This window comes from Acomys minous (assembly GCF_964271855.1).
Source record: "Acomys minous genome assembly, chromosome: 7".
Classification (NCBI taxonomy): domain Eukaryota; kingdom Metazoa; phylum Chordata; class Mammalia; order Rodentia; family Muridae; genus Acomys; species Acomys minous.
In genome coordinates, this window is record NC_140488.1 from 101170115 (window position 1) to 101195970 (window position 25856).

Sequence of the window (25856 nt, forward strand, 5' to 3'; positions counted from 1 at the left end):
AGAGGCCACAGAAAACAAGCAGAGAGCTAGCTTTGGCACACAGGTCCCCTGTTGGCTGGTTTGCAGATTCCTGCTCTAGGCACTGCCATAGAAAGGCACCTCGGTAATCAGCACATTGTTGAGAAGCATGTTAAATTCCTCAAGCCAGTGTGGAGGGAAAGCAGTAGTGCTGCTTTATTTGAAAAGGCTGAGCTCTTGAGACCACATTTGAGCAGTCAACTTTTTAAGGAAATTATGAAAAATCAGTTAATAGGAACTTTTGAAAAGAGTATTCAGAATATAATAATGCTACTTTGTGTGATTTGAATTTTTTTCATTTTTTTAAAAAATTTTTAAGTCAGTGAAGCCATGAATATCTTGAACTTTGCCCATTATGAAGTGTGCCAAGGTTGTGGATTTTAAAGGCATGGGAATTTTTCATTGCTCCTGGCTCCTGCATGCTAACAGCAAAGTTATTCATTAAGTCAATACTTTAAAAAAAAACTGTCAACAAGGCTTCTTTATACCAACAATATCTGCATTGGATACACTTCTAGAGAGGTGATTTTCCTTCGACTAATGAGTTTGTTCATTGTTATTTTAATGACAAATCATTTACAAAAAGAGAAAGATTTCCAAGTAAGCAAGTCACTCACATCTAGAATTAAATCTCCCCAAATTCAGGCAGAAAGAGGCCCAGTAGTTTATAAGATGGTTCCTGAAAAACCAACCTTCAGGACATTGGTGATGCATCTTGGATAATAAAAGAGAGAACATTGTAGGAAATATGTTGGCCATCTAATGTCACACTTTTGTAGTTACTTTTCGAGTTCAGCACAAGTCCAAAGTTGAACAAAATAGTGATTTTTAAATAGTATTTCTCACCACCTCTCCAACCTCCCATATCCCCCTTTGGTTCTGTCAGAGAAATATTAAAATCTACAATTGGAAGAAAAATTAAACTTACAAGTACTCACTCAGAATATCAGTAAGAGGAATCAGGGAAAACTGGATATTGAGATCACCGCATTTTAAAGTAAAAATGTCATGTTTGAACAGTATCTAGTAAGAACACAGTTTGCTGACCATACCCACAGGCAGATACTCAAGAGGAATTAAGCAGGTGGCCTACTATCACAGGCCTTAACATTATTTAAGTCTGTAGAAAGCCTAATACATGTGGCAAATGTAAATGGTCTTCCTAAGACTAAAACTCACTTTCCTTCTTCTTGAGCACAATAAGAAATTTAGCATTCTAATATCACAACATTATTTCCATGTCCTAAAACACTCTAAATGGCAGAGCTGCCTTCAAAAACTTTAACCTTTTACCTTTGCTCTCACGATTATAGAAAAGGTACTTGAGAAGCTTCCTCCTCTGAAATAATGTGTGTGTGTGTGTGTGTGTGTGTGTGTGTGTGTGTGTGTGTGTGTGTGCGCGTAAATGGCTCCCTCATACTGGAGATTTTTCAGCATTTCTATGTGTTGATTTCTGGCATTGGATTTTGCCATTTTTCTAGCTCATGCATTAAATATTACTATCATTCTTTTAGGGGTTACTAGAATGAGGTCTGAAAAGGATAGCAGAAATGATAAGGTACTGGGAAAGTTTTACATTCCTTCTCTCTGTAGCATAGTGTACAACTTACTAATCATTGCTTTTATTTTCCCAAAATCATTTAGGAAAATTAAGTAATGGTATTCACCACTCAGACTTCCATCTATTTTCTTATGTAGTCCTTGACTAGTCCATTAGTTGGAACTGGAAACAGTAGCGATTTGGGGCAGGGAGAATGAATCTTGAAGCTATAGAAAATGAAGTCCCAAGCATATAGCAGACAGTGGGCTATATCCTATAAACATATGAGCCGAATGTGCTAAACACTTTTTACATCCAATGGGTAAGCTCTGGAAAGGTAATAATTACATAGAAGGTGGTTCAAATCCTCCTATGGAATATATCACAAGTCAAGAACTAGGCCTTGTATGAAAAGATTAGCTGTATCTTCTCCAAGATTAGAAAGTAACTCAAAGGCCCCAAATAGACACTTTCTTTGAATGAATTGTCATGGCCAGAACCTGAGACCTACCTGGGTGGCAAATGTTGCCAATATCTTTATAGAGTAAACAAATGAAGATGTATTGATTTACTGTCAATGTGTAACAAATTAGCACACACATAAAGGTTAAATGCGTCACACACACACACCCTCTTCCTTTAAGCTAAAGGCTCTGGAAGGTAGTCCTGACTATGTCTCGTTGTCTTACTAGGCTGAAATTAAGATGTTAGCCAAACTATGCTCTTCTTTGGAGGCCCTGAGTATGAGTCTTCTGCTAGGGACACAGTTGTGGACTGCATTTATTTTCCTAATGCTCTAAGGCTGAGCTACTTCATAACTATTGGCTTGGATCTTGCAGGCCATCTACACTCCTTCTTTGCTAATACTTTCAAAGCAGAAACAGCATACTGAGTCCTTTGCATATAAAACATCTCTCTATATTCTCCTGCCAATTGAAATAAAGCACACAGCTTTGAAATTATACATCAGATCAAGCTGGGCCTACCTGGACCACGTACTTCCCTTCCTGCTACCACTCATTCCAGAGAGTAGTATCTTGTCCCAGTCACAGGTTTCAGAGGTAAGGGACACCATCTTTTAGAAAGATGTTGCTTTGCACTTCTATGGACAACTAACTGGTCTACTCGCTGCTGGAATGAAAGGCAGAAGTGGACCTAAGTGACATTAGCTTATTTCTTCAAGGAAAGCCACACATTCTGGCATTCCTTTCTCCTCCCCTGACCACTTTATGGATATTTATGTCAAGAAGCTCTACAGCAGGGCTGAAGAGATGGCTCAGTGGTTAAGAGCACTGATTGCTCTTCCAGAGGTCCTGAGTTCAATTCCTAGCAACCACACGGTGGCTCACAGCCATCTATAATGTGATCTGGTGCCCTCTTCTGGGCTGCAGGTGTGCATACAGGAAGAGCACTATATACTTAATAATAAATAACTCTTTTATAAAAAAAAAGAAAAAAAAGAAGCTCTACAGCAGCAGTTTTCAACCCCTTAGTGAGGTTGGATGACCCTTTCACAGGGGTCACCAATGACCATCAGAAAATAAAGATGCTTATATTACAATTCATAACAGTAGCAAAATTACACCTTTGAAATAGCAATGAAAATAAGTATATGGTTAGGGTCACTGTATTAAAGGGTCACAGTATTGGGAAAGTTGAGAACCACTGCTCTAGAGTTTAGATGAGTTATCTGAAGATTTTATAGACATGGTGTACACATGACGGCAGCACAGAGCAAGAGCTAGGCATTGTGATGCCAACTTACTTAGTCCTAGTCACCAACATCTTGTCCAACACATGCCTCCTCAGGAGACACTAGTCAGTTTGTTGATAAGGTTGTAGTACAGCATTTCACAGCACATATTTTCTACTGCTTCCACCCACGAAAGAGTCTTTTCAAACCTGTCTCCTCATTCTACCTCCTATGAAAGTTAATAACTCTAATATACTGCATATTTTTGCATGCCTATGTTTTATATAGAAGAGTAAGATGATTTGCCACTAAGAACTACTTTCTGCTGACAGAATATGTACCAGGTGGATTGCTCACATTCTACTATTTATTAAATCTTTGCCTTATGTGGTCTATTTGGTTTGTGAGGTAGTTGTAATACTTCAGTTGTCTTAAAAGCTACTTAAGATTAATCTTCAGAAGTCAGAAGAGTCTTTGAATGTGAAAAATCACCCAATATATTATATATAAACTAATAACTAACAAAACAAAATGGAAAGTATGCTTTCATTTTTGTAGTTGAAATGTACAGGAAAATGACCAGAAAGATCATTCTGTGGAATAGTACGTCTTAGTGGTTACCCCTTCTCTAGGTGACTTGCTTTGGGTGACTGTGATAAATGAGTGTATAGTGCATTCATGTAAAGCCAAGTTCTATTAAAAAGTTAACCATTCTCTGTTTTGTCTTTAACATTTAAGATGAATGGGCAAGCTAAACTCAATCATTCACATGTAGCAAAAGAACTATTTTACATGGCTCATTCATGCCTCTCTTAGATCTCTAGAGGGCAGCCTCAAAGTTTACTATTCATTCTTCTTAATACTGGTTGGATGCACATGTGCTATTTTCTGTAAGGAAAAAAAATACTAAGGAGTATTTCTTCTTTTATTACAAGGTTTTAGTGTCCCCCAGGCCTCCTTAGGTCTATTTACTTTGGATATTTCAGCAGTTAGTGTAGGGCTTAGCTGTGGTGAGTCCTTAAGCCCCCCTTTTAAATTCATAAACTTTTTCAAGTCTTAGAAAAATGTCAGGTTACATTTATTGAGAGGCATGGGAAGTGGACATTTTGTAGCCCAGTTGGAGTGTAGGCTGCTTCCATTCTGAGCACCTTGTTCCAATTTATGTCAGGAGGAATCCTATACAAGTCAGGGTGGGGAGCAGAGTATAATTAATGGGGTGGACAAGTGGACTTTTAGTATTTCATAAAATAAAATAGAACTCACATGTGCTTGGACCTGTTGTGTTTTTAAATATTTACATCTATTCTAATAAACATTAATTATAACTGATATATTTCTCTTGTGAACTTGCTAACTGGGAGGTCACAAGCCATTGCTCACTAGCGGAACAAATAGATGACAAGAACGTTATGTAAAAACTGGAGTACTCGGGGTAGGGGGGATATCAGTGAAAGGACTCATGGAAATAATCCAGTTGGGTTTTTCCTCCTAAATTTTCTCATGCTTAAAGCACACTCTTGTTGATATACTCCAGATGGCTGTCCTGAGGGAAAATGAGGAGCTCTTAGCATGGGGAATTCTTTTATGGCTCCTGGTGACCAATGCTTAACTAGTAGTCTTTTAATGTTAAGTTTATAGAGTCCAGATATTCTTTATGCTCATGGACCAAAGTTCCTAATGTAGGAACATTTTTCATTACTATTAAAGATGATTTTTAAGAGGAATAGGAGGAAACAAGGGAAGGGCTAACAATTGAGATGTAATATGAATAAATTAATAAAAAATAAACATGTGAGAAAGAAAAAAAAAGAGTCACAAAAACTCTGATTCTAAACTCAACTGTGCCACATGCCAAGCATGTGGCCCTGGAAAAAGTCCCAAAACTCCGAGCCTCAGTTTCCTCATCTGCAAAATGGGACAAATTAATCTTACTACATAGGGTTTGGCAGAGATTAAGCAATTCATATAAAACATATAACAGTGGGGTATGATGGCGCATGCTTTTAATCCCAGCACTTGAGAGGAAGACGCAGATGGATCTCTGTAAGTTCAAGGCCAGCCTGGTCTACAAAGTGAGTCCAAGATAGCGAGGGTTACACACAGAGAAACTCTGTCTCAAAAAACCAAAAACCCAAACCTAAAAAAAATTCTGGCTATGGTTATATGAAAGAATGTTTCAAAACAAAAAGTACAAAGGAAAGCTTATGCATTATGTTAATGTACTCCTTGTTTTTCATTCATAGAAGCACCAACTCCTAAAATAATTATTTCTGTCAAGGTCTTTATATGTAAATATGTAATATATAATACACACCTACATGTGTATAGTATTTGCAGTGTGCAGTGAAAAATCAATGCAGTTACCATATTTTTATCTACCGTACTCCCTCATGCTGCTTTTATTACTAAGACAGAAAAATATTCTAAATGATGAAGCTACTTGTTCAAGATGTTGTAACCTTAGACATTATATGCATTACCTGCAAATCACTGGGATGACAGATGTTGGAGGCCAGTCAACCTTGGGAACTTGTCACCCTGTTTAATTCAAAACTACAAAGTATCTTTTGGCCTGTCTAAGTGATTAGTCTATAAGAAGAGCCTTGCAGAGTTCTTAGGAAAAATGATTGTTTTGGCATCATTATATTTCTTAGGACAATAATGAGTAGAGGGGTGGGCAGGCAACCTAGATAGAAAGATACAATATACAAGAAAACAAGACATTCATCTTGTCTTTCCAAAGTTTGTATTGAGCTCCAGATTGAAATCTGAAGTATAGCTAGTGCGGCAGTACATGCTTTTAATCCCACCTCTTAGAAACAGGAGGCAGGAGGATTGTGAAATGGAGGCCAGTTTGAGCAACATAATTATCAAGACTCCCCCAACACACAATGAAATATGAAATCTTAAATGTACAATTAATACACTATCCTTAAAAATTCTTTACAGTTTTGCACCCAAGTCATATTAGTTTAAAAAATAAATATATAAAGATAGTTATTTATGTTTTATAATAGAGTTCTAAGTTAGTATATAACAATTGTACCAGTTTCAAAACAGTCATCATTAAGAAACACCACTATTGCCATTTAACTTGGCATTATTGATCTCCCTATAAGTAGACCTTTTGTCAGTCTAGATGTGAATAAGGTATATCTAAGCCCTTCACTTTCATTCAATTCTCTATAGAAATGTTTATAAAACATCTACTGTACACAGTATCTAACAAAACTTCAGACCCATAATAGGACCTAAAAATCAATTTGCCTTTTGTTGCTTTGGTAATTGCTACCCCACCCAAAAAAGAGAGTTCTCTCTCTCTCTCTCTCTCTCTCTCTCTCTCTCTCTCTCTCTCTCTCTCTCTCTCTCTCTCTCTCTCTCTCACACACACACACACACACACACACACACAGAGAGAATAAAAGAGTGTGAGAATAAGTGGGAGAGAGAATGAGAGATAGAGAATATAAGCATCAGTCTTACTGGTCTTATATTTCTAGAAGATACTTGGATTTGTACAGCTGGCAGTATTTTAGCTGACATTTTCAAAGTCAGTTCCTGCCTTGCATTGGCAGAAATTTCTTCCATGCAAATCTTTACCAAAAGTTAGGAAGCCTTGTCTATGTTTAGAGATCTCTTCCTCTCAGTAATAGTTTAATCTGATATGGTGATAGTATTTGGTAGCTCAAGATTACATAGAGTAGACTTCTGTGAGGAATTGGAGTGAGGACTCCAAGTTAGACTCATTGTAGCTGCACTGTGAAAAAGAGGACATCTGGTCTATTCAGTTGACATTACTTTCCACAAGGAAACCTAAACACTAATACGCTCTCAATAAGAAACACACACACACACACCCACACACACTCACACACAAACACACACAGTGTGTGTGTATGTAACATATGTTTACAATGTGTGTACATATAGTATATACTATTAAAACATACATTTAAAGATGCTTCGGCATTAGTCTTTAATTTGTGTAACAAAATTGATTAGAAATACTATATTAAAATATTATATTAAATACTTATTTAACTTTAGATAGAGATGAAAATTTTACTAATGTCCTTTAGTATACAAACATTGAAATGTTTAACCTTACTCAATTTTGTCAAAAATGAGCCTTTTTATAAATTACAATTTCTGTTTCACTTTTCTGAGACATTTGTGAAATATAAACATGACTGTATGCTAATGTGAAAATGGGCATGAACATAGTCATACATCCAACATGACCTCAGAAAAAATTCTTTATGATGAAATGAAAAATATATTGATTGTCTGAAAGGAAAAAAAATAAGATTTGGAATTACCTAAGGGCCTTTAAATGAGACCCAGCACTTGATTTGAATCTACATGAGTAAAAGTGGGTAGAGTACAGCATTTTAGACGCATTTCAGGGAAGACTTTTAAAAAATGTTTCATATTTAAGGTTCAGTTAAGCAGAAAATTAAATTAACCAGAACTCTTACACTTCCAGAGAATTTTAACCAAATGAGGAGTCACTGTACTTTATTATCATTTTAGTTCTCATTTAGAAATAAATTCCATCTTCTCACTCATTTTTTGGAAGGCATTTATTATCAAAGACATTGTCTTGAATGAGCAGAACAGTAGTGCCTTTTTATTTTGGATATTAATGATTACCATACGTATATGTGCATATGGACTGCTTGTGAGAGAGAACATGTATGCACAAGAGAGAATGTTTGCAGATAAGGTATTTAAAGGCTCACTAGTAATCAGTGCTCTCATAATGATATGGCTTCCATTTTCTTCCCCCCAGTTGCTTTCCTCTTCAGATCTGTGGTTCAGAATTATAAGTATTTTTTGTAGAAATGGAGCCGCGCTTTCTTGTAGCATAATAAAGTGTTGCATGGATGGAAGTGCACCACAATCCATGCGATAAATAATTTCTATGTAACAGAACAATGACTTCAATAAGACAACAAGGAAGTGAGTCAAAAAAGCTCCAAAGTAGCTCAGAAAGAGGCCAGATGGTCTCTTTCTGTTGCTTTTACTCTCTCCTTCTTTCTTTTTTCTCTTTTTTTCTTTCATTTTATTTACAGTCACTAAGCAGGAAATTTTGCCCGATTAAGGAAAATCTCATCTTGATTTTAGTTTTGAAATTTTGACTGACTTCTTTGTAGTGTGTGTGTGTGAGTGTGTGTGTGTGTGCGCGCACACACACACACACACACGATTTTTATTAAGGAAAATGATCATTTGTGCTATTGTAAGCAAGATTCTGCTGATGAGAATGTGAAGTCTCAATGATAAAGGAGAAAATGGGTCTCCAAGTCTCAGCTCTAAAGGATCTTGGAATTTGCCCACTACCCTAAAGACCCTCATTACCATATCCATCATATTGTTGTAGGGTCTGGTGTTTTGTTTTGTTTTCTTTTGATAGCCTACTATCCAAGAAAGGCTGTGTAGCACAGTGGCTAACTAGGGTTTTGTGAGAGCAGGATAGAGCCAGGGGGAGAAAATAGGGGTTTTGGAGTTCATCGCCCCAGGGGGCTAATGTGCATAAAGCGACTGCTCCAAAGGGTCTGAGTTTAATCCTCAGAGCTGCCACTCAGGATCAGGATGAAGAAGCACCCATGCAAAGAATTGCTTCTGGATGCTGATAGTCAGCGGGGCAGGAAGCAGAATCTGAGCGCCCCTCTTTGGACCACTGATGTTTTGGCAGTTTATGTTGTGGGGGGAGGTTAACTGGCAGTGGCTCAAGCACAACAAAGTCCCCTTCAGGGAAGTCACCGGCATTCCTACCATCCTCCAGCGCCCTTTGCCCGGCACCCCAGGAGTCAGTGATTTCCCAGTCTGTTTCCCAAAGAAGAAAATGACTAAAGTTGCAAAACTATTTGCATCCATTTAAAATAGAGAGTAACTTGAAGGAATTTGGAATGAAAAGTATAGTTTGAGACTGTTGGCAGAACTGCTTGGATCTGTGCCTTGAATCAAGTGCCCCTGTTGACTTAAGGAACGACAACCTAAAGCAGCTGCTTAACAAGAGATAACTGATCATGTTTTACCACAAAGATGATAAATAAGGCATTAAACTAGTCTTTTTGACAATGCAATGAGGTTGTTTCATATTTTCTCTAACATTTCCATTTGTTACCAATAAATATAGCTCCACCACAATACAGTTTAGCCACCTTGAAAGTTCACTTTTCTTAAACTCAGATGTTTTTGTAAATGAATTTTTAAGCCCCAGATTACATCTCAAGTACTAAATCCTTTCAATTTTCCCTTTTCTTTTAAAGAGCCACACTCTTATCAAGCTTGATAGAATGAAAGGATAAAGTGTATATGAAGTAGTGCACTAAGATTGAATCCCAATGAAAGGATAAAATGCTTAGAACAAATGGCTTTCCATTAAGTCCTAAACAATTAATTATGTAAGATACAAAACAAATTAATGCTTTATATTTGTGTTTTACAAATAATACCTGTAAATAGTTCTTAAACACATAACAAGGAAACATTCTGATAACACCAAGGGAAAAAACAGTTTAGTCTGCCATAGGAATATGTTTGAAAAGTCATTAGGATCCTCCTGACAGTTCTAGAGCTTATCCTCATAGAGGACCATTATTTTTGTGGTGTGTGGGATAGAAGCCAGGAATTCATACATGTTAGGCAAATGCTCTACCATTCAATTACAACTCCAGCTCTACAATTTTTTAAAGATTAGATTTTTTTTTGCACAATTATTGCATTTCCTCAAAACAGTTTGAATCTTGGATTTGACTTCAAAACCATCTTTGTACTGGGGCTAATTCACTCTCAGAAAACACTATGTCCTGTCCAAAACCTTTCCACTAGAGTAGGAAAAGTGGCTCAGTGGGTAAGTACTTGCCTTTAGAGCACGAGGACCAGCATATGGATTTACAGAACACACGTAAAAGCCAGCAAGTGTGATAGCCACCTGTAATTCCAGCAATTGAGAGGCAGAGACAGGAGGTCATGAGGCAATCTGGCCTGGCTACCTAATAGAGCTGATTGGTGAACTGGAGTTCAATGAGGGACCCTGCCTCAATAACTAAAGTGGAGCGCAATCTAGGAAGACATCCAGCATCAACCTCTGCCTTACATATGCACATGCATGCACACATACCTACACATTTGTATGTACTCCCACATAGGTTAACATATATATATATATATATATATATATAGGCACGCATAACACACACGCACACACACCTATACACACAAACAAATAAAAATAAATAAATAAACCTGTTACTTTCTTCATTGGGGGAAGAATAGCAGAGTGTTTCTCAGCCTTCTCAATATTCTCTGAGTCTGTGCTGTTGATGCAATGGTAACTCCTTTGTCCTCCCTTTGACATCTCATTCCTTCTGTCCGATTCTTACTAAGATGGTCTCCAAAAACCCATGGTCCAGACTTGGTACAATTTTGCCTAACCAGGAAGTGGATTTATTTTGAGATACTATTTGTTACTTCTTGCTATTGTCAGTCAGATACTAACAGGAATTGTCAGACAACAGGACCTTCCAATTGTAGCACATCTTTGACACATACTAAGCTTAAGGCTCTGGTCCCAGATATTCATTTCCCCCAGCACGCTCCCCTCTTCCTGTATTTCCCTTCCCTACAATCTTAGTTGTATGGTCATTGTTAATTTCAGTTTTAAGTTAGCCTCCTAAGATCAAGCACACATTCAGGTACACAGTGTGAGTACTACATGCTGTAGTTTGAATGTGTCCACAAAATTCACATGCTGGAAAATTTCAATACAGTAGTGCTCAGAGGTGTTCAGGTGTTCCAAGTGGAGACCTGCATGAGTGGGTTTGGCCTTGTGTGCTCTTCTGCTGCTTAAGGACACATCATCATTCCTCTCCTTGGAGGACATAGGCTTCAAGGCACAATCTTGAAAACAGAGAACTAGGGTCATCACTTGCATACACCATGACCCAGGACTACCCAGGCTATGCTATAGAACAGTGAAAAATATGTGTCTGTTCTTTATACCATTCTCAATCAGTTCCTTTGCAATAGAAAGACAAACTAGCCCAAGACATGATGCTTTCTACTTTCTTGGCCCACCGAGTCTCTGGGCCATCCTGTCAAATCACATTGGTGAAATAAATCCAGAGGTCACTGTTTTCAAATAACTTCTCATCTTGCCTGCTCAAACAAGAAATTATAAAGGCTAGATTTAATGCCCTTGAAAAAAATCTATACTTGATATCTGAAGTTAAGTATTTAATAATTAAAGTGATGAAGTTATAATTCTCGGTCTAAATGCTGGGAAGTTTTGTACTAAAATTAAAATATGTCTATAGTTATACCACCATGAATGTGTCTGATCAAATCTAAAATGAAGATGTTTTTGCTTTTTTATTGGCAGAGGGAAAGCCAGAATGTCAAGAAAGACCACCCAGATATAAGTTGAAATATCTCTTTTGCTAAAAATAGTCCATACAATAGTCAGCTTTGTTTTATATGATCCCCTTAACTTCCTTCATTTTATATATGAATCTTTAAAATAATTACTTTCCTAAGATGCTTGTTGTCTATTTTCTTCATTACAATTTAAGTTCTCTAAGGGCATGCCTTTGTTCTCATACTAACTACTACATTGCTAGTACCTAGAGCTGCTCCTGGCAGATGGCAGGACAAAAACAAACAAACAAACAAACAAACAAACAAAACACCCCTGACATTTGTCTTCTTTTTAGTCCAGAATATAAAAGTAAGCTTATAATTTAAAATGTTTATTTAAAAATTCAGCCCAGCTTACTCTCCCACACATTTGTGTGTGGTACATGTATGTTGACTGTGTCTTTCTCTATCAGTTTCAACCTTATCTGTTCAAACAGAATCTTTCCTTGAGCCCAAAGCTTGCTGTTTTGGTTAGACTTGCTGATTGGCCACTGAACTCCAAGAATCTGCTGGTCTCCAATCCCAAACATGGGATGAAAAGCATTTATGGCCATAAGCAGCTTTTATGTGAATGCTGGAAATTTGAACACATGTCTTCTTTTCATAGCAACTGCTCTTATCCACTTAACCAAATCCCTAGCCCTTCCCCACACTCTTCAAACTACATTGGTACAGACTGGAGAGCTGATGTTTCAGGCTAGGTCCAGGTGTATTTGAGACCAGGAAGGAATTTTTTTTTAACATCTTTTGACTATTGGGTCAAAATCCATGAGTAGGACTTCCTTGATCTATATTAGTTTTCCTGTGGTTGTAGCTGAATCTAAAAGGTGGTATGATGGGGAGGCTGGTACTGGTGGGAAAAAACCTATTGCTTCCTTGGAAACTTCTTTTAGCTCTAGACTTCATTGACTTAAGGATCATTCAGTGCCAGCTGAGAGTCTGCCTCTACTGTAACTGCTAGAAAGCCCATTGGTGACGTGGTTTCGATTTATGACCGTTAGTCTGACCCACGGGTGGAAAAAGAAACTGCTCAGATTTTTGTAGCTTCTGAGAGTGGGATGACTACCTTTGCTGTAGACTATCTTTAGAGATTTTTTTTTACAGTAGAAAGTCTCACACAATAGAAATAGTTCTTTTCCTCTAAGGCTTGGGAGGCATTCTTATAGTCTACAATACAAGATTCTAATTCTTAAGGCTTGGAATGTTGAACTGTGGTATACCCTGTTATGTGTATCTGGTACACTAGATGAAGCTTGGGGGGCAAAGTGAAGCAAGACCAGGAAGCAGGTACCATTTGTTGTGACTTGAAAGTTGCTTTTTTTGTTTTAATCTCTAATTCAAGACTCTCGTGCTTTCGGTCAGCATCCATGAATCCTGAAGGCTGACAGATTAGCTTATAAACAGAAAAGGCCTGATACTTCTCTGTTCTCACCAGGCTCACGTGTACTATCTGTGCCAGGGTCTCTTGTTTCCTGCAAAGTAAAACCTGTAACAGCTGATACACAGAGGGAAGGGGACTTTGAGTGGGAAACAGGGAATACAGCTTTGGCATCTTTGTGGGCGATACAGTCATCATGAGCACAGAGGCCTACTGAAGCTTACGATGTATACAAAATGTCCACATAGAAACTCTTTTGAAATAATGACTCTTGCTAAGAACAGAAACATTAATTCAGGGACTGGAGTGATGTACAGAATACTCCCTGCTTTCCCATAGAACCCGAGTTTGGGTCCCAGCATCCACACCCAGCAGTTCACATTTGCCTGTAACTCCAGTTCAAGGAGATCCAACAGCTGCTTCTAGCCTCCTTAGATTACTCTTTCCTCTTTGGCATAAACACACACAATAAATACATACTTAAAATATGTTGTTTTTAAGAAATGTTAGTTAAATTATCAGTCTTATACTGTTCCTTCATGTAAGATACTCCATGAATGTTATGAAATAACTAAACAGATTGATGGCCTTCCTGCTTCCCAAAATAGCTTGGAAGGGTTTCTAAGGAAAAATACAGATAATGGAATTATTTGGCGATGAGTGAGAATTAATTACGGACAAGAAAGGGCAAAGGAGAAGAAAATGACAGTTTTGAAACTTGGCCTCACTTGATCCTCAAAAGACTGAAAATTCTCTAGTCCTCATCTTATAAAGAAGGAAACTGTGTATAAGACATGGAGAGGGTCTGTATGAGGGACAGAGTATCTTTCCCTTTTCTGCTCTTTCAAGGAAATGTCAGAGTCCAGGTTTGAAGTCAGGGTTATCTGCTTTCAAGGTATACATTCTGTAACATGGTGTTACATTGATCAATCTGATTAGCTCAAAAGTAGACGAAGGGTAACTAGGCCCTCCAAATTCAAGGTTTCGCCTCAAGTTTTCTGACAGCGCAACAGATACAAAGCAGATTATCCTTCATCTGAAATAGAAAGAAAAACAAGGTGAATAGTAGCAGAATCTAGACAAGCAAAGAAAGATTGAAATTTCTAATGCTATGCAAACACTGATTATACTTTTTTTCAGAACCCATTTGGCTTAGAGACCACAGTGATAATAATAAAAATAATATGCTAAGTTCAGTAAGTTACATGAACTTGAATTATATCTTAATATAAGACATCACACTGACAGCTTTTAGAGATTTTGCACCATTTTGATTTGGCAAAACCAGTATACTGTATTAGTAGCTTTGATTGTTTCTCAATAGAGTGCTCATTCCAAGGCTTCCCTGGGATTCCAAAAGATTATGCGTAAAGTTAAGTTCAGGGGGCTCAGTCATGCAAGGACAGAGGTTGATGTTGGCTATTTTCTTCGATTGTTCTCTACTTTATTTTATTTTATTTTTTGTGTAAATATCTCTCACTTAATGCTTACTGGCTAGCCACTTAGCTCCAAGGATCCACTTGTGTTTGCCTCCATGGCAGTGGGATTCTAGATTTCTTTTTACGTGGTTTCTCAGAATCCAAACTCAGGTATTTCCCATGCTTATCCAGCAAGGACTTGCATGACTGAGTCATCTCCTCAGCCCCCTGAGCTTAACTTTACACATAAGCCTTTGGACCCCCAGGGAAGCCTTGGAATGAGCACTGTATTGAGAAACAATCAAAGCAACTAATACAGTATACTGATTTTGCCAAATCAAAATGGTGCAAAATCTCTAAAAGCTGTACATGCATACACACACACACACACACACAGACACACACACACACACACACACACACACACACACACATATATACATATCCAGAAGTACATACACACCTACACAAAGTTAAGAACATACTGTGAAAAGACAGTATGTTTTGGCAAAAAATCAGTTTCCTTTATTGTCAGCTATTTGGTAAAGGCAGCATCTTATTTCATATAGGGTAAAACATAGATATAGAAATTACAGGAAGTAGAATATGGGTTCAAAGTAAGGGGAAGTAATGAGATTTGGAAACAATTTTAATTTTATGATACTTTAAATTGCATGTCTATGTGTCTGTTTTAATGGGAATCCAATTTTCTTGCCCCAGATGTAAACAGCTATCCTTCCCTGAGAAGTTACAGTTTATCCACTGGCATTTCAATGTGGTGAAAAGTGTCTTTGCTTGAATTTCTTTGAGAAGTCTCCCTCTTGTCTTTGTTCCGTACAGACAGTCCTGATACTGTTCTTAATATCCTGTTTTCATCTGTCAGAGCTGGTGTCCTTTTCATTGCCATGTTCCCATCATTCCCTGTCTTTCATGTGGTGCTTTACAATAACAACTGAGAACAAAAGAATCACTCCTCTTTTGGTTGCCTTAAAAAAATGGACGGGTGAGGGTGGGGTGGGGTGGGGGCTCTATCCTCTGACTAGAGGGCTTCAGTGATCACAGGAAATGTTCATAATAGTTAACCAAGAGATGTGGATGAAGGTTGTTTTTTTTTTTTTTTAAGATCACAGAGTAACTTCAGGATATTGGTGGTATGAATACTTTGTGTGTGGTTAACTTTGAAGTTGAGAGAGTGAAGAGTTTTTCTTTTTATAGTTCCCCGCCCCCCCCCTCGTGTGTGTGTGTGTGTGTGTGTGTGTGTGTGTGTGTGTGTGTGTGTGTATGTGTGTGTGTAAAAGCACATATGGTGATGGTGAGCACTCATGTGCCTCAGTGCATTTATGGAGGTCAGGGAGCTGGGAGACAACTTCCAGGAGTCAACCCTCTCTTTCCACCATGTAGATGCCAGGGATTAAACTCGAGTCATCAGACATAGTGGCAAGTGCTCTTCCTGGTGAAGCCATCTTACCTGGCCAGAAAAGCAATACTTTGCTGTATGAAAGGCATTATTATATTAGGTAGTTTCCCCATCTGTTCATACAATAAGAGTCAGTTACTCTATAGTCTTCATTATGTGTGTGAGCAAGACAAGAGGATTTGTTTTGGCTGCTGAACAACTCTAAGCTTTCCAATGTTCAGAGAACAATCTGAACATTCTAGAGGCTAATTGGGAAGAAGTCAGTCTCCCAGAGGAGTATTATATTGGCAAAGAAAAAAAAAAGAAAGAAAAAAAAGTGTCCCAAAGTAGTCAGGAGTTCTCTAGGATTCAATCCACTTGCAAAAATCTGGACCAAGTGTCTTAAAGAGTATAGATTTCTTATACAACCTTATAAATTTCAAAGTGACATTTGATAGATTTGAGCCAGGTGACATTTTTAGGTAAACAACTAGCATCTATAGGTTTCTGTCTTTGTACAAAGGAAAGAATGTTTCTATAATGTAGTGGCGATAAGCAAACTGAGTGTCTTATAGAGAATGAATGTTATTGACAAGTTCAAGTAACTTTCAAAGTGCTTCTGTATATATATATATATGTGTGTGTGTGTGTATAGGTGAGACTGTATATATCTGTATATACATATACAAAAGCCGATCCCATTGTATACACACACAGGATTTTATAGATTGGAGTTCTACAGATATATGTATAAATGCCTACCCAAATACAAACATGCATGGAAAAGCACTCAAGAAAGGGATAGTTATATGCTCTTCACCTATGGGTGGTTTGAAAGAAATTAGTAGCTTTGATTTCTGCCACCACCATGATATGGGTCCACTCATCTGATATTCTGACCATAGGCCTCCTGCTAGGAGACAAGTGGAGCTATGCCCTCCCTGTCTTCTTTCTCTTTGTAGCCTATGCCTATTGTCAAACTCAGATTCTTGTAGGAAAGCCAGAAAAGTCTAGAGCAGAATCAGTCATGTTTAATGTAATGTAAAATACACCCCATATGCCTTTAAAACTGAATTGGTTTAGCCAGGCATTGTGACACATACCTTTAATACTAGTGCTTGGAGTCTGAGGGATTAAGATCACAAATTCCAGGCCAGCTTTGACTACAAAGCAGGACAGGGTTTGTTTGTTTGTTTGTTTGTTTTTGAAGCAAAAGAAGAAAGTACCCAGGATGTTTTATTTCTTCAAACGAACCATAATACATAAAACATAAAATATTTGAGACCCTCTGACTGTGAGAAATCTCAACTAAAGGCCAACAAGTTATACACTTGAAAAATAATATAAAATGCTTTGTTGTTGTTTACCATTGTCTTTTCATGGGTGGAGTAAATGTTTTGTTTCCTGATGTTTCAACTTGAGCCATTCAGGCTGATTTCCTCACCACAGTGCCAGAATACAGACAAGTTAAACCTGTCTCATAAATGTTAACAGAGGCTATTTTTAAAAAAATCTTTAATGAAAAGTTATTTAACTTTCTATTTGATAATAAACATATGTGTCTTTGGTGTATAACATGAATATCTTAAGGAATCATATTTGTCTTAAAATTGAGTAATGCCTGTATTGTTAATAGATAAATGAAATTATGATTTGGAGAGATGTAAATCCAGCACATCTTATGATGTATTTTATGTCCTATGAAGCGTGTTCTGGTTCCCTGTGAAGTGTTGTAGGGCCATAAAAGCAGGTACTGAAACTTGCACACTGCACAGTCAGAGAAAGCCCCCTGCTTCCCCTTTATCTTGCATGATCCTTAAGCACCTTTGTTGGAGCCCAACTGTCTACAGGATAAACTGAATCATGCAGAGTTGTTGTCACACTTTCCTGGTGAAGTACTTTAGTTGCACTTTCTTGTCTTGTATAAGTGATAAGCCACATCCTTCAAATAACTACACTTCAGGACAAATTTTCTTTTTGCTCTTAGAAAATCTACTTCCTTTTCTTCAGATAATCACATTCTAAATGATTATTTTCCATTCTCAGCATACTCTTTTTTTTTTTTTTTTTTTTTTTTTGCCTTTCTGATGACCAGTTCTGGAGAGTGAAATTAAGTTTGGGAACAAATTATAGATGTTTTTATAGTCTGTATATACATATCACATTAGATTTATATATATATAGTATATTAGGTACATATAAAATGAACATTCTGTGAGTTCTATATTCATAGATTCAACCCAGTTCCTATGTAAAACATGTGAAAAGCATTTAGTCTATAGTGAACATGTACAGCCTGCTCTTGGTACTTTAAGTAATTCTGAGGTAATTTTAAATATGTTAGAAAATGTTTATATATATAATATATAATATATATATATGTTAATATCTTCAGTGGTGAGGCTCTGAAGCCACTCTCCATAGAAACCCATAGAAGACTATTTACATACAGGATTCTTTGAGGGTGTTTTGTGTGTGATGTATGATATATATGTACAATTTACACATATGTGTGTTGTATATTATGATGATTCATTGTACTATACGTGTCTTTTTGGAAGAAAGTATGAACGGTTTATTGTATCTGTGCAAGGTCATTGTTTCTACTAATATAAATTGAAAATGAACTTCTTTCAGAAATTAAACTTGAATTGTGAGGCTAAAGAAGCAAAATAAGGTGCATATTATTTCTAAAATGAGCCGACCAGCATCCCGAGCATAATGAGACAATGTGCTCAGTAGGGTGTTAAAAGGACCCAGTGGTGTGGGAAGTGTCAGCTTCTGACCCCCAAATGGGAAGGATAGCTCCTGAGAGCAGCATGGAGAGCCTGTCTTCAGACACCATCCAGTCACCTAAGCCACTGCTGCTCCCTGCAAACAGGGAGAGTGCTGTTCTCAGTGCCAAGTCATCACGCTTCTTATCCAGACAGTGGGTGTTAGCCTGACCTGAGGTGCCTTTTCATTTTGTTACAACTGAGCACTGACTGGGTAGGGGACAGGGAAGTCACAGTGGGGGCCATGGAAAAGGCAGTTGATTCTTCAACTCAGGCAACCCTGACGGAGTGGATGAGGTGGAGCTGGCCTTCCTGGAATTGTTGGACCGATTTTCCTGTTGTGTTTCACTGTCGACGCTCTCACAGACACACACAGGACCGCTCGAGCTCTGCCTGCTACCCACTACCTGGTCTCAGTGGCCTGTCTATCATTTTGTGGAATCCCATCCTCTACCTACAGCGATGTTTCTTCAAAAAGAACTAGTGTGCAGTCCATTGGTGGGTATTCAAGGGGATCTGTTTGTCAGAACCTTGAGTGGTGCTCAAAAGACTCTTAGGTACCAGTGTACAAGTTTCTGTTTTCAGTCTGCTTTCCAGGCTTCTAGGAATGGATTGCCTGCTTGAGGCTTCTATTATGACAGTGAGACAAGAATTGCTGTTTTTCATTGCCATGAGTGTCTTTTGCTTGCCTATGTGTGTAGATAAACTTCTAGACCTTTTAAGCATTCTTTTAAGTAAATTTGGAAGACTGGGTTTCAATTAAAATAACCAGACTGTGTGACCCAGCTCCCATTTCTCCTTAATTTTGATCATGAAAGCCTTCATATCCCCACAGACATCTGCCATGCTTCCAAATGATTCTTTTCAGGAATGTTCATTCATTATTAATCAGGTTGCATGGTCAGGCAAGTGTGTGATTATTTTAAAGAATGTCCTAGAGATCCAATTACTAAATGTGCATGTGTTACAGGCAGATGTGGAAGTACAGGAAAATGGTTGCTTAATAGTTTGATTTGATATGCATGAATTTCACCAGGTGAGTGTTTGGTGACATTAAATCTTTCCTAGCTCTACTGGCAGGCAAAATTATTTCAATTGCAAGCTAATTTATCCTAAGTAAAACAAAGATGAAATTGCAAATTGTTCAAAGTATATTAATTGATTGTTTGAAAACTCAAGGCTAGCATCTTGATGCTTATCTGCTTGTCATCTTCATTTCAGTCAGTCCTCCTGGAAACCTCCTATTTGCTTGGCAGAATTCCATACTTGTCTGTTACCAATTAAATGAATTTGGATGTGCTGACACTCTAAGGTTACATGTAGTGATATTGTAATTGTAGAGTATGTTTGTTTCTTGTAGAATGCTACTGAATCACCCTTTTCCCACAGGTTGCTACTCAATGCAATAGTTACATTGAAAATCTGTTTTGTCTGTGTACTATTCTCTGCCATAACAGGAGTGTGAAATTGCCAAATACTGTAGTTCCAATCCTCAGTCTTGCAAAATGGCTTTAAATCCAAGGGAATCTCCTTTCTTTCCATCAAGATCGGTTTCATTGTCCCTTTTTGGCTCCATTGCCACTGCCAGGGTGATAATCACTAAAGTATTATGTTTATTTGGTGGCTTTTACACCTAAATGTTAAATACTAAGCTACATTGAATACACAGATGTTGAGTGCTTGTATTACGTCACTTAAATTTTGGATCTGTAGTGAATTCAGTTTGCATACAGGAGCCAGTTTTCCAGTTTAGGAAATTACACTTCTGTGGATGAAAACAGGTTTCTTCTTTCTTCTTTTTTTATTATTTAATTAGTTTATTCAGATTACAACTAAATTGTTATCCCATCACTTGTATCTTCCCATTCCTTCCTTCCTCCTGCTTTCTCCCCTATAGGTTCCTTCTGAGTTCAGCCTGTTGTAGTCCCACAAACTCAGGTTGAATCCCAGTGTTTCCCATATCTGAGCCTGTATTCTGCTGATTCATGATAGAAACACCATTGCATGATCTCCAAAAGCCATTGCACTATAGTTATAAGAATAATGCCATACCCAAAACCCTAACATCGATAAATCAACTAAACGTTTAATTCCTCTAAATGATAGGGATAAGAGATGTGGAGCATATTTCCAAAACAGATAATACAATTTATTTGTGCTATTTTTAGTGTTGTTTGTTGCTCACAATTCTTTTAGGAGCTAACTTTTCTGAAACCATTTTTACGAGCCTTCAGATAGCTTTATATTGTGTTGACGCAGTGGTTCTATCAGATATTTATATTACAATTTGTAACAGTAGTGAAATTACAGTTAAGAAGTAGCAATGAAAATAATTTTATGGTTCGGGGGACGCGACAACATGAGGAACTATATTAAAGGGCCACAGCACTATGTAGGTTGAGAAACTACCGTTTAAAGTTAAAGTGCTTTTCTTATCTGGATTGTATTTTTGTAAATGTAAATATTAATTTTCATAGTCTAGAGGATATTAGGCAAAGAACCAAATGGAGTCCCTTGGGAAATGGGTGAGAAACACCTAGTATTAACAACCAGTCACAAATAACCCAGAATTGGGGTTTTCCAGTTTGTTCCTTGATCCAGCACCCCGTTAATTTACCTGATTGTGACAATATTCAGAATTGTTCCCCGAGAGACTGAAAGTAAAATTATTCACTTGTTGCATGTATGGTCTCTCCATATTCCAAGTGATAATAACAATTATGTTTCATGCAGTGCGCAAACATGACACAGAATGAGTAGGTGAGTAAAGAAAGCATCATTTCTGGAGGTTCCTAAGTCTTAATCCAATTCTTTTTTTAACTAAAATTTAATTTTACATCTATTTGTTTTGTGCATGTGCACTTGTGTATGTGTGAGACTACATGTAGGCACATGTGCACTCTCTGGTATGTCTTTGGAGGTCAAAGAACAATTGTGAGAGTCAGTTCTCTCTTTTACTATGCGGGTTCTGAGGATCAGATTCAGGTCTTTAAGTTTGGCAACAGATGTCTTTATTCACTGAGCTATCTTCCTAGTACTCTCCAGCCCAAATTTCTTGAGCATGAAAGTGAAACTTGCACAGTCTTGATTTCTGAACAAGAATGCTTGCCTACTGAGTTTGGTCATGGACTAAGTTTTTCAATGAATGATCTCTTCACAGGGATACTAGATGTTTCCTCAAGGTCTAGGTTATGTTAACTGCGTCAAGGTAGAGATCCTGAGGGGCTTCACAAAATACCATTGTGAAATTCTAACATGAGCTACAGAGATAGATGATGGCAAGGTTTTTGGCAATATAGGCTTGGAGCTTATATGTCTTGTCTGCATTACTTCCTAGGTCAATATTATGTTTTTGCCTTTTACTATAAAGGAGAATAAAAAAGACGAGCTGTTCCTTAAGAATACCCATCCTGTGTTTGCCAAAACCTCTTTCTTAAAGATAAACACTACAGCTGAGGTCCCTGTGCCATGGCTCTTGAATTGGAATATTTCTCCTTCCCTCTGTTTTCTCCCATAGCTTAGGGCATAACCAAAAGACAATATCCCACTCCAGGAAAGGTCTCCTCCTGGAAAGAAAGTTTCCACAATGTAAAAATACCTTATGATGAAGGTACCTGGAACCTACAGGGGGCAAGAAACTGGCCTTCTGCTCGGGCAACTAGAGCATCTTAACATCATCCTGTGCCAAGGTTTTGTTATCCTTCCAGCCCTCTTCACTAGCTCTTTATCCCTTTGTTAATTTACTTTCCTTGATTCTATGAATGTGTACTCTTGCATTTTATTACCTGTGAGGGTGTGATGGTTATTTGGCTCAAAAAGCCTACATTTGAGACTATGAATGTTTTCTTTATAAGAAGTGTGTGTGTGTGTGTGTGTGTGTGTGTGTGTTGTGCTTGTCTGCTCATGCCTGAGGTCATGCATAATACCTGGATTAGCCTTGAGTGATTTAGAATACATTGAAAGAACAGAATGAGTCATATAATTTTACCTGTGTCTTGTTATTCTGTTATTCTGTGCCTTGTTATAATCATTTTAGTATTTGTTAGGTAGAATAATTATGTCACTTTTTTCAGCTTAAAGGTTACTTTGTAATTATTAAGTGTAAATACTTAAAACAATACTGACTAGAAGGTTCCATTCTCATCTAAAAAATCCCCCCACAGACCAAAACAAAAACAAAAACCTAACATGAAACCAAAAATAATCTTTAAGGAAAATGGTTTAGACTAGGAAAAAAAACAAAAGCCTATTGCAAAGAATGGTAAGCAGTCTCATTTCTTGGGCCTGTGGCTTAAGAGGTAGGGGTTGTAAAGTTGCAGGTGTAGTTTGGAGAAATGTGGGCAAGACTTTGAAAATGGAGATAAGATTCGAGGCAAGATTTATAGTCTGGGCAACAGAGGTACTCCTCTGTTTTATATATGGGGAGAAGTGATATGAAAAAGTGTAGCCCAGGGAATAGGTTGCAAACAGTAAAATCAAGGGGGAAAGATGGGAGTAAACCATATTAGGAGCTGGAGAGGTGGCTCAGTGATTAATGCTTGCTGTTCTTCCAGAGGACCAAAGTTTAGTTCCCAGAAGCCATGTTAAGCAGCTTATAGTGGCCTATAACTTCAGCTCCAGAGACTTCACTAGTTTCTGCTGGCCAATAAGGACTCTTGAACTCAGGTGTACATACCCACACATAGACACATTCATACAAATAACTGAAAATAAAATAAATCTTTTAAAAAGAAATCAAAGTAAGAGGATTTGTTTTCTTTTTGGAGGGGAAAACAATGATCTAAAAATGTAGCAGAGAGTGTCTAGACCAGCATAGAGTCACTGAAAAAAGAGAAAAGAAGACAATGTGATTTGCTGTGACAAATTGGTACACATTTCTTAGAAAATGATTTCAGTTTCAGAGAGAGAATGTACTTGTTTCTACTAATGCTATATTACATTGCAACAAACCTGAAGGCTTTTAACATCACAATTGTGATTACTACTTATAATATTATAATATGCTAATTATATTATACCAATATAATTATAATATACTAATTATATTAAATATATTACATATACTTACCATATATCACACTGTTTAGAGCTGTCTTGTTAAGCAGTTCTTCCTTGTTTAATATGAAGCTGTCAAATGCAATAGTGGCCAGGATACTTTGGGCTTCTGGGAGGTTCCATTTTCATCTAAAATGCCTCCTGAGATTATCCATTATCTTATAGTTTTAGAAGTCTGAATCACACATAAATTGCTTATTTATCAAAGTATCTGTCTACAGAGTTCTGCTTCTTTCTGGAGGCTGTGGGATAGGGTCCATTTTCATTCTTTTATCAACAGCTTCTAGAGGTCAAACACATTCCTTGGCTTGTAGCCTTGTCCATTGTGTTCACAGCAGGCATGGTTGGTCTAGCCTTCCTCAGACCACAGCACTCTGTCAGTGACTCTTCTGTCAGCATCTTCCACTTTTAAGAGGTCTTTTGATACTTTTGAGTCTCTTGGATAATTCTAGCTAATCTCCTTATTGCAAAACAAGCTGCTTACAAGCCTTAATTATATTTTTAATTTTAATTTCTCTTTTCTTCTGTTACCTACATTACATACAGATCCCAAGGTATAGCTTGTAGACATCTTTGAGACCATACCTTCGCCTTCTCCAGTGAGGAAGGACTAGAAAATGTGGCTGATTTCTCACTTTTAAGGGTGGCAAATGAAGCATTTTAATAGAAAAGGCAGGTTGGGGAAGGAAATCAGTAAGTCCCTTGGGGGTTGCATTCTCGGTCTGAAGCAGTTACATGCCAAGAAGCCAAGGCTTGCCAACACTGACGTGACACCGCAGAAGGATGGTGCTTTGAGACTCAAGCCTAGAAATCACTTTTGTGGAAAGTCACTACGCAACGAATGAGCACAGTGACTTACATTTTGGAAGAAAAGACACACAGTTAGAACCCTTTGATGACAGAAAAAAGTCAGCAGCAGTTAGAGAGAGAGAGAGAGAGTGAGAACAACTTCAGGAGGATAATTGCAGTGTTACTCAGGAGAGGACCAGACTGGAAGAAGAAAGAAGTAGGTAAACATCATCCATATCATACTTTTATCCATTAAAACCTCCATTTATTTGCTTTCTATTATGAAGAAGTGCTTTCCCTGCTACATGAGTTTCTTGAGAAGAGCCCTGGCTCTTCTTGTTTCTAAGGATACAAGTCTTCACTGAAATGTGTCACTGAAGAACACAACCCTGCTTCTGACCATGATTAGAATGCCTGCTAGAAGTAGAGTGGCCATCTGTGGACTCATGCTCAAGGACATGCAGGCAGCTTACGTGAAGCAGGGTGAATCTTCTAATTTTTTTTACTATGTCTTCAGCTTCTCATTTGCTTATTTTTCTGCCTTGTTCTCTGTAGACCAACTTGCAGGAATGCAAAGTTCTGAATGCTGAATTGCTGCTATTCCCAGTTTGTTGCAAGGGGTTCCCATGATTATCACTTCCTTTTGAATAAAGACCAATCAGCCCATTCATAAAAAATGTTGAGCTATAGAATTTCCTGACAACAATATGCATGTGTGATTTCCTTCTATTGTAGTAAATTCTAAGAAGCTAGCTAAAAAATATATGGAAATTGAACTGGGAATGTTAGGCAAACAACAAAAGAAAGATAACATCTTTTTTTTTTTGCACAAATACTACCCAATCCCAAATATCTTGTGGATGAAACTTGCTCAATTTTTGAAAACTGCCTCACCCTTTACTCCAAGGAAACTGTCCTGTTCCTTTTCCTCTTGTAAAGAGTTGATTATTCTGGCTTTGGATTTCCTATTTAGTCATGTTATCCAACATATTATTTTTATATTTAGAATTATTTTATGAGTATGATATGAGAGCATTGTGACTCTCCATGTGGGTGCTGGAACCCAGGTTCTCTTCAAAAAGCAGCAAGTGCTCTTAACTATGGAGCCATCTCTGACACCAAGGCAAGACAAGGTATTGTCTGAACCAAGTGCATAGAAGGACATTAATATTTTATTAAAGAGTAAATATTATTTTAATTTCTCTAGATATTTTAAAGAAAGTTAGAAAAAGGCAAACTATTTCTTTTTATTAGATTATATGAGGTTTATTAAGTAGTCATGGGGAGAGAAGGAAAGAGGGGAGGAGTATCCCAGAGACAGAGACAGACAGACAGACAGACAGAGACAGAGGAAAAGAGAAAGAGGTAGAA

At 37.6% G+C, this 25856-nt stretch overlaps 1 protein-coding gene across 6 annotated transcripts in view; it reads left to right on the forward strand.

Annotated features, from left to right (window-relative positions):
* Window positions 1–25856, forward strand: part of MID1 (midline 1) — a 345415-nt gene that overhangs the window by 204664 nt on the left and 114895 nt on the right. The window contains exon 1 of one of the 6 annotated variants that reach the window (XM_084789912.1): window positions 18984–19139. The exons of the other annotated variants lie outside the window; for them this stretch is intronic. The gene's annotated coding sequence lies outside the window, so the exon portion shown is untranslated. Of the gene's footprint in view, window positions 1–18983; window positions 19140–25856 lie in introns of those variants that run through there. 6 annotated transcript variants of the gene reach the window in all.